Source organism: Helianthus annuus, chromosome 13, assembly GCF_002127325.2.
Source record: "Helianthus annuus cultivar XRQ/B chromosome 13, HanXRQr2.0-SUNRISE, whole genome shotgun sequence".
Classification (NCBI taxonomy): domain Eukaryota; kingdom Viridiplantae; phylum Streptophyta; class Magnoliopsida; order Asterales; family Asteraceae; genus Helianthus; species Helianthus annuus.
Genome location: NC_035445.2, coordinates 2522262 through 2532626, shown reverse-complemented (window position 1 = coordinate 2532626; position 10365 = coordinate 2522262). Strand labels below are relative to the sequence as shown.

The window sequence follows — 10365 nt, the reverse complement described above, 5'->3', positions numbered from 1 at the left end:
TAAACTGAAAACAACCGAATTTCCAACGTGTAGGATGTGTGGGTCCTACTATTATATATTAGATTATTTAAAATCGTTTTTTAGGACGGAGTGACTATCGTTACTACGTCATTTTTATCTATGTTTTGATCTTCGGTATCTGTTTGCCCTTGCCGACACGCGTTTTGCAGACATTGGATCCCCGCCGCAACGCGCGGACGGAAAATCAACTAGTTATATATAATAAACCAACTTCTTAACTACAATCAACTTTGTAGCCTTTCTTTTTAAACACAATGGTTTTATGTTTTTGAATTTCACCCCTTGCCATCTATGATGGACTGTTCACCTTGCCATGTGTTTGAGTGAATCAATAATATATTTGATTTATTATTTGATATGTGGTAAGCATAGTAATTTTCCCACCAAATATATTTATTCGATAAAATGAAGTTGTATCAAAATATTGTATTTTTTTGGTATTATAAACTATAAGGAGTGTCAAACTTCGCGAATCTATCCAACATTATGTATTGGTATTGATATTATCAAAAGTGGTACACTTATTTGTTTTATGGTTTTCTATCGATAAAAACACATATAGATATCCTTATCCTTTGGTTGCTATACCGCGTCCAATACCGTGATGAAGTGATACTAGTACAGATATTCGTTTTTATGATTTCGATCAATGTAAAACATGTGACGGTATCCTTTTGAGCATATTGAATTTTTCTTTTTTAATTATTATAGTGAGTATCGGTATCATAACGAACCAAAGCGATAGCAACTGAATTCTCCCCACAAAGCGCGGGAGAATCCCACCAGTTGTATAAACTAATTATTTAAAACCAATGTATATATTAGGAGATAGGGACATCTAATAGAAGAGAGAGGCGGGGAATTTTTTTGGAGACTTCATTATAAGTCGTCAAGTGTCCTCAAAAAGTTTTATTTATTATATAGTATAAATACAAATATGACAATGACAAAATAATTTGTTAGTGAAAATGGATAAATTTCATACATAAATCTACAAATTTATACATACATACATACATACATACATACATACATACATACATACATACATACATACATACATACATACATACATACATACATACATACATACATACATACATACATACATACATACATACATACATACATACATACATACATACATACATACATACATACATACATACATACATACATACATAACATACATACATACATACATACATACATACATACATACATACATACATACATACATACATACATACATACATACATACATACATACATACATACATACATACATACATACATACATACATACATACATACATACATACATACATACATACATACATACATACATACATACATACATACATACATACATACATACATACATACATACATACATACATACATACATACATACATACATACATACATACATACATACATACATACATACATACATACATACATACATACATACATACATACATACATACATACATACATACATACATACATACATACATACATACATACATACATACATACATACATACATACATACATACATACATACATACATACATAGTGGAAGGTTTAAATAAGAAGAGAAATTGTAAGAAAGAAAAAATTTTCAACCAACAAAAATGCTTCAATTTGCATTATTTAATATTTGTATATAATATTATTGCAAGGGTAAATTGGTAAACATTCATAAATCATTAATTTGTAGTTTTCCCTTTTATAGTTAACTACATTAAATTTGTAACTTATTTTCAAAGTATATAGTTTAAAGAAATAATACAAAGTGTAGGATAAATTATATATGAGGTGTGTAGGATAAAGTGTACGAGCTCTCTAAGATAAAGTGTAGTATATATATAGGATAAAATTTTATGTAGTTCTCGCGATTCTTACAACTCGAGGTGGTTCTCATTCTAGCAGCCCCATATATATATATAAGGTGAGGTTCTAGAGTGAACACTAGTATATTTGTGTACCGAGTGAACAAATCCTGTCCATTGATTGACATGATCAAATTGTAAAATATACTAGTGTATTTTCACCATCAAATCCTGGCCATTGATTCACACTTGTGTATTGATAATCAAGGGTTAGGATTAGTTCACTAGTATTTACTATCAAAGGGGTTGTTCACAAATATATATATGTGTGTGTGTGGGGGGGGGGGGGGTTCGGCTACAAAGTCCATTTTTCCTACAAAGAGTACAAAGTCATTAAAACACCACAATTTCAGCCATAAAACACACGAATTAATCAGAGAATCCATATAGTTAGTAACTTAATTAATGGTTTAATTTAGTTCTTTTTATATCATAAAATATTAATAAGATTAGTTTATAAATCGTAAATAATTAAAGGTGTATTTTTTTTTTGAACGACAAATTTCTTTTATTCCTGGCATCTGATGTGTGCGAGGTGTTATATATATTAGGTATATATTAAGCCCTTTTTACACTTTTTAGCCAAGTTTTAAATTTATAAAACACGATATTTACTAACACTAAACACACATATGGGCAAGTGCACCCATCGTGGACGTAATATAGTGTTGGTAAGATACTGAGGTCTTCACCAAGTGATGTAAGAGACTTAGGCAAACATGGCCTTTGATTGTCAAGAACTCTTACGATCAATCTTGGATCCTGAGACGACTCACACACTCTACGATGGACAATGGATGATGGTGGTGGATGATGGTGTTATGGTGGTGGTGGGTGGTGGGTGGTGGGTGAAGTGTGAGAGAGGTGGTGTGCCAAGGGATGAGTTGCAAGAGCTCCAAACACTCCTATTTATAGGCTGAACAGAAGCTCGGGCACGGCCCCGTGCCCGCTGGGCACGGCCCTGTGTCCAACTCCGTCTCTCTCTTCATTATTGTAATTCGCAATTACAATAAATGCGCCTGCAGGAGGTTTGACCACGACCCCGTGTCCACCGGGCACGGCCCCGTGGTGAGCAGTAAAAGCTTCTATGGGTTTGTCTTTTCTGCTGGCACTTGGGCACGGCCCCGTGCTCACCGAGCACGGGGCGTGTTCAGCTTGCTGCCTTCTTGCTTTTGCTTGGGAAGATGCTGTCGGGGGATCGGGCATGCCACGTTTGTTCCTTTTCTTGTATTTATGTTAGATTTAGCTGCCTTTTTGCTTCTTTTGTTCATTTAAGCTCATTTAATCCTGAAAATACAAAAGGAAGAGAAAAGCATACTTTTTCTAACATTAGTACTAAAAAAGGGTTAGTATTATGGCACATTTGATGTAATTTATATGTTGCATTTTGTGCACATCAAATATCCCCACACTTGAATCTTTGCTTGTCCTCAAACAAAACTCTTTATAATGTGGCTTTTTCACTCCCAAATGGAATGGGTAGAAGAGAAGGTTTTGGGCTTGTCATAGAGTGTCGAGATTTCCAAGATTATTTTGGTTTTATTTTTATTTATTTACAATCCTATTCGTCATGATTTATTAAAAACTTTTCATAAGATAAATTACTTATTAGGGCATAACATGCCTTTTTTAAAATTCCATTTATATACAAGTTCACATACCTCACGGGGGATCACTCAACACTCGGCCGAATATGTATTTTTAGTGAATCACTCGAGAGTGGCATTGGAACTTATTCCTACCATAAGCTTGCCAAGCAATTAATCCTCCTCCTTTTTAACTATATACCTTTGTAAATATCAAGAGGACTTTTTGGGTGTAGGGTTAGGCTTGGGCTCAAGGTGGGTGGTTGGGTTAGTGGTTAGTAGAAAGGGCGAAAGGCGTAAAAAGCGTCGGTTTTCGTAAAACATTTTGTTTTTGTGACTTTTTATTTTAATGAAGCATTTATTCAAACAAGCCTTTGTTTCAATGAGCTTTGTTTGTTTATTTCCAACTTCATCATCATTTTTTAAGGAAGAATGTCACAAGAAAACCGAGCTTTATTACTAAAATAAAGGGTTTAAAATGAAAAAGGGTTTTGGTGGGTAAAAGGTTAAAAGGGTTAAGAAATGAAAAGGTTTAGGCTCAAAGGGGTTAACTAGGGGGATTTTGGGTAGGTGGTAAAAAAAATAAAAATAATGGTGTTGAAAGAAAAAAGGGTTAGTCCTAATGCCTCCATCATTTACTTACTTGGGTTTAAGTTGGTAAGGACCGGGAATGTATCGTCGTGGCAAGTTCTAGAGTCGTAAGAACCAAGCGGCTATTCACACAAGAAACGAAGAATGAGCATTTAGTATAAAGATATATATTTGTATGCTCAATAAAGGCTCAAAACTCACTTTTTGTGGGAATGGGTTTTTATGTGATCAAGTATATATAATCAAATTTTAACTAAGCTTGTCATGCCGTTTCATAATTTTCTTATGTTGGTTCTTTTTATCACGACGCTGTCGGTTGTAAATTTGTAAAAATATAACCTTTTTAGATCTTATGATTCCCAACTTAAACCTAGACAAGCAAAAAGAAAATAAAAATAAATTTTTCAAAAAAAATTTGGGGTGATTAGCGGTTCCAATAGAGTTTTGTGTAAGACTTGTTAATTAGGACTTGCGAGATTCAAGGTTTTAGCATCCCCCCCACACTTAAATTACACATTGTCCTCAATGTGTCCCAAAAATAATTTTTAGGTTGATTGGATTTGCAAAATGGTGTTAAAATCAAAATTTTATGTTACTGGCATCCTGGACACGGCCCCGTGGGGACCGGGCACGGCCCCGTGTTCAGGTGCCAGTAACAAAATTTTTACAAAAAGGGACAGAAGCCTGGACACGGGGGCGTGTTTGGTGAACACGGCCCATGTCCAGTTACCTGAACTGGGCATTTTCTTGCAGATTGTGCAGCACGGGGCCGTGTTGGCTGGACACGGCCCGTGCTGAACTCACAATAATGAAGAAATTTTGTCGGATGGCTCTGTTTTCGTGCATGGGGTGATGTTTCTCGTTTCCCTTGTTATCCTTCACCATCCCGAGTGTGTTTTATTCCTACAAAAAATTAAAATTAATCAAAGCTAAACTAAGGATAGTTCCGCGGAATGCCTCCGTGGTGCGCCACGTTTATAAGGGTCTTTGGCTAGACCCAAAGTGAGGTCATATGTTTTCAGAGCGGGATGTTTTGCATCCCATGTTGCACCGTCGGAGAGCTTCATCCAAACTTGAATCAATGACCTTCATGTAGTTGACCGGGTCATCGTCCTCTACTCTCTTCCCGACCCCAAACTTCATTTCCTTATCCCAAACTTCAAAGTGAGTGTTCCATCATTCATGTCTATCACCGCTTGTGCGGTGGCTAGAAATGGGCTCCCTAATATGAGAGGAACTTCAGTGTCTTCTTCCATGTATAGTATGACAAAGTCTGCCGGGTAGACGAATTTGTCGACTTTTACCAATAGATTTTCAGCGACACCTGGTGGGTATTTGACGGATCTGTCGGCAAGTTGTATACTCATCTTGGTAGGACTTGTTTTTCCTAGGCCGAGTCGTTTGAACATTGATGCGAGCATGTGGTTAATGCTAGCCCCAAGGTCGGCTAGTGCATTGCGAACGGGGGTTTCCCCGATTGAGCACGGAATCGTGAAGCTTCCAGGATCAATTTTCTTTTGTGGGAGTTTGTTGAGTACGAGGGCGGAGCATTCTTCGCCTAAGTTAACTAATTGGAATGATTCAATTTTCCTTTTATGAGTGAGGAAGTCCCTCATGAATTTTGAGTATTTGGGCATTTGAGTTAGGACTTCGATAAAAGGAATATGCAATTGTTTTAATAGGTTTTCGAACTTTGTGAATTGCTCATCGGTCTTTTGACGAATCAACCTACCGGGGTAAGGAACTTGAGGGGCCTTGGTAGGCTCTTGAATAAGAGAAGCTTTCTTTTGTTGGGGCGGTGTTGTGCTTTCCTCATTTGGCAGTGGTGGAGCTTCCTCGGAACCCACGGTACGGTTTCTTAAGGTTATTAGATGGACTTGTGCTTTTGGGTTTGTTTCAGTAATGCTTGGTAGTGCACCTTGTTGTCTCTCGGAGAAATTTTTAGCTATTTGGTTTAATTGTTTTTCAATGTTTTGTATACTAGCTTGTTGATTTCTAAAATTTGATTCCAATTGTTGAAATCGATCCGAGTTCTTCTTTTCAGTGTCGGAGAAAAGGCGAGATACAGTATCTTCAAGCCTTTCTCGTCCACCTTGTTGTTGAGGAAAATTTTGTGACTCATTTCTTGGTTGTTGAAAGTTTGCTCGTTGGTTTAGGTTTTGTTGGTTACTACTATTGCCGGGTTCTCTCCAACCAAGGTTAGGGTGGTTACGCTATCCTTGGTTGTAGGTACCCGTTGGAGGACCCGACGGCCTAGGTCTATTATCAATGTAGTTTACCGACTCTTGCTGATCGTCTGTTTCTTTCGTACAACTCCAATTTTCATGTGGCCCACCACACCCTTCACAAGCCATCACCGAGACCGATTTTGTCATTTCTAACTTTTTGATCTTTGAAGCGAGGGTCTCGATTTGGGCTTGTAAAAAAGTGCTTTCATCAACCTTATGGGCACCCAGGGCAACGGATTTATTGCATCGGGGAGTGTGCCACTGAAAATTGGTTTGAGCAATTTCCTCAATTTGATTATATATTTCATGTGGGCGGCGATTACCTAAGAGTCCCCCGGAGCTAGAGTCAAGTGTTTGTCTTGTGTGTGGCAACAACCCGTTGTAGAAAGTGGATACTTGTTGCCACACCACAAGACCGTGATGAGGATACTTTGCAATAGCTCCTTGAACCTTTCCCAAGTTTCATATAAGGATTCCCCGTCCTCTTGTGAATATGTATTAATTTCAGTCATTAATTTAGCCGTTTTAGCGGGAGAGAAATACTTATATAGAAATTTTTGGGCTAGTTCATCCCAGGTGTTTACCGAACCAACTGGGAGGGCGTTGAGCGAAGATTTTGCTCGGTCTTTTAGTGAGAAAGGAAACATTCGAAGGCGGATAGCGTCATTTGATGCTCCATTGATCCGAAAGATATCACATATTTTCAAGAAATTAGTAATATGTAGATGGGGATCCTCGTCCGCAAGCCCATGGAAGGTTGCGGAGTTTTGAAGCATTTGTATCAAATGTGGGCGAAGTTCGAAGTTGTTAGCTTCGACATTCGGTGCATTGATAGCGGCGCTCAGATTACCCACGGTGGGGCGTAGGTAATCCATGAGGGTACGTTGATCCGCCATTGGAAGTGGTTCCCCCGAAACCTTCTCTTGGTTTTTAGCTTTGAGTCTTTTTCTGAGAAAGCGTTCGGGTTCTTCTAGAGGTTCTTTTATGTCTCTGCTAGAACTGAAGCTCATACACTACGTAGAGAGTTTAGACGTGGTGTCCGGTTCCAAGTCCTGCAATAAAAACAAAAAAGAATATTGGTCAGGAGGTTTACCACGGCTCCGTGCTCAGCGAACACGGCCCGTGGTTGGAGATACAGTGATTTTTTTTCCGGATCCCTGTTACTGGAAAGTTGGACACGGCCCCGTGTTGCACCGACACGGCCCCGTGCTCAGCTCTCTGTAACTCGGAAAATAAAAAACTGCCAGTGACTATGCTGGACACGGCCCGTGTTCGACCAGACACGGCCCGTGTTGAGCTCTGCAGAAGCTGAAAAATTAAGAAAATTCTAAAAATAAAAAGAAAAATAGAAAAAAAATTGATTAGGCCGTTGATTCCTAACTTTCTTAAAATCCTTGTGTCCCCGACAACGACGCCAAAAACTTGATGTGTGCGAGGTGTTATATATATTAGGTATATATTTTAAGCCCTTTTTACACTTTTCAGCCAAGTTTTAAATTTATAAAACATGATATTTACTAACACTAAACACACATATGGGCAAGTGCACCCATCGTGGACGTAGTATAGTGTTGGTAAGATACCGAGGTCGTCCAAGGACACAAGAGCTTTTAGTACCGGTTTATCCTCAACGTCTAATCAAATCAAATTGTTAGAAAAAGGGTTTTGAACTAAGAAAATGAAACTAACTAAAATGCTGAAAAATAAAATAAAAATAAAAACAGATAGACAAGATGAATCACTTGGATCCGACTCGTGTATAGTGTAACCTTTGATTATTTTCGCACTTGTTTAAGAGATTATCTTAGTTATTGTAGTAGGCCCCTCTTTTGAAGGCAACGTTACCCTCAACCCAGTAGTTTGAGTCAGCAAGGATACAATCCTAAAGGGTCGGATTATTGAAAGATAATTAATTAAGTTATTAATGCATAATGTGGTAGGCCCCTCTTTTGAAGGCGACGTTACCCTCGGCTAAGTAGTCTGAGTCAGCAGGGATACAGTCCTAAGTAGCCGGGTTAAAGTTTTAATTGTAGTTTAACTTATGAGGGGATCAAAGAGTTTGGACCCCCGCCATCCAATACCTTTGGGTATTGAAGGAGGTCCTACTAAATTTGACCCAGGTCCTTTGCAGGATCTATACACTGAACAATGGCAAGACTCTTACCAAACCATTCCCTTAACCCCCGACCAGGTAGTCAACATACCTCCATATAGACCGTGGAGATATGAATGGTGAAAATCTTTTATTTTAAATAGACAGTAAAATAATGCCAAGACACCACGGACAAAAGATAAGGAAGAATCACCTTCAACATAAGAAACTACTAATTAAAGTCATTAATACAAAACCAATTAAAAAGTGCAAAAGATTAAAAATAAAAGGTATTACACTAGACACTTGTCTTCACCAAGTGATGTAAGAGACTTAGGCAAACATGGCCTTTGATTGTCAAGAACTCTTACGATCAATCTTGGATCCCGAGACGACTCACACACTCTAGGATGGACAATGGATAATGGTGGTGGATGATGGTGTTATGGTGGTGGTGGGTGGTGGGTGAAGTGTGAGAGAGGTGATGTGCCAAGGGATGAGTTGCAAGAGCTCCAAACACTCCTATTTATAGGTTGAACAGAAGCTCGGGCACGGCCCCGTGTCCAACTCCGTCTCTCTCTTCATTAATTGTAATTCGCAATTACAATAAATGCGCCTGCAGGAGGTTTGACCACGCCCCCGTGTCCGCCGGGCACGGCCCCATGGTGAGCAGTAGAAGCTTCTATGGGTTTGTCTTTTCTGCTGGCACTTGGGCACGGCCCCGTGCTCACCAAGCACGGGGCGTGTTCAGCTTGCTGCCTTCTTGCTTTTGCTTGGGAAGATGCTGTCGGGGGATCGGGCATGCCACGTTTGTTCCTTTTCTTGTATTTATGTTAGATTTAGCTGCCTTTTTGCTTCTTTTGTTTATTTGAGCTCATTTAATCCTGAAAATACAAAAGGAAGATAAAAGCATACTTTTTTCCAACATTAGTACTAAAAAAGGTTAGTATTAGCCACATTTGATGTAATTTATATGTTGTATTTTGTGCACATCAGCATCTATGGGACTTGAACCCAAGACCTCCCCTTCCAAGGTGTTTAAAGGTTTTACATTTGCCAATGGACCACCACCCCATTGGTAATTAAAAGTGTAATTAATTTGGGGAAACAATTCAAGATTTGGAATTTTATTAATTTAAAAATAATAATTAGATCGCTCATGTGTGGTATTCCATATCTTGGGTAACCGTCTTCGCCTCTTCAGATTTCCCTATTTTATCGTGCGCTAATCTCCAAGGAATCCTCAACGTAAAATTGTGAGTGAATCTTACAACTCCCCTTTTTATTACACGTTTTTTGGGTGTATCATGTGTCGCATTTCATTATTACATTTACAAAATCTAAATACGTGCAGTTACTATCTTGTGAAGTTTATGTGTTATATCTCAATTGTTTGTTTATCACTTGGTGCATTTCATTCATTTTGGACATTACATCGTTATAGGCTCGTCTGTTCCCCATTACCTATGAGCGGAACTTGACGTTGCCAACACACGAGGTCAGCTCCGTTTGATTAAGCTTAGATCTTGCAGCACACCATAATACCGTGCACATTTGCATACAGTTGGTTTGATGATTGTTTGAGATTATTTATTATGGTTTGTCATATGAAATACAACATATTTACTTACATTGGTTAATGCACGCTTTCTCAATAAACAAATGTAAACATGTTATTTTCCTAACAAGGAGATTCACTCACCAACCTTTGTTGACCCAAAAACTACTTTTACACATGATACATGTAAACAAGCATGAGGAGAAGATTAGACATAGGATGGACCTTAGTTAACAAGAAATAGATTAGTTAAATTTAATTGTTATGAACAAAGTCTCATACATTTAATTGTTTTATTTAGATTATCTGTTTTGTAAAACATTCATTATAGATTAATGACTATTTAAAACACGTAATAGTAAGTCATAAGCTTTGGATCAACCAATCATGT

The 10365-nt window shown here is 38.0% G+C and overlaps 1 non-coding gene across 1 annotated transcript; it reads left to right on the top strand.

The window, feature by feature from the left end:
* Positions 1-6736: 6736 nt before the first annotated feature.
* LOC118486185 lies at positions 6737-6842 on the top strand. The gene has a single exon (XR_004878040.1). It is a non-coding gene; the product is annotated as a small nucleolar RNA R71 (small nucleolar RNA).
* Positions 6843-10365: the final 3523 nt, after the last annotated feature.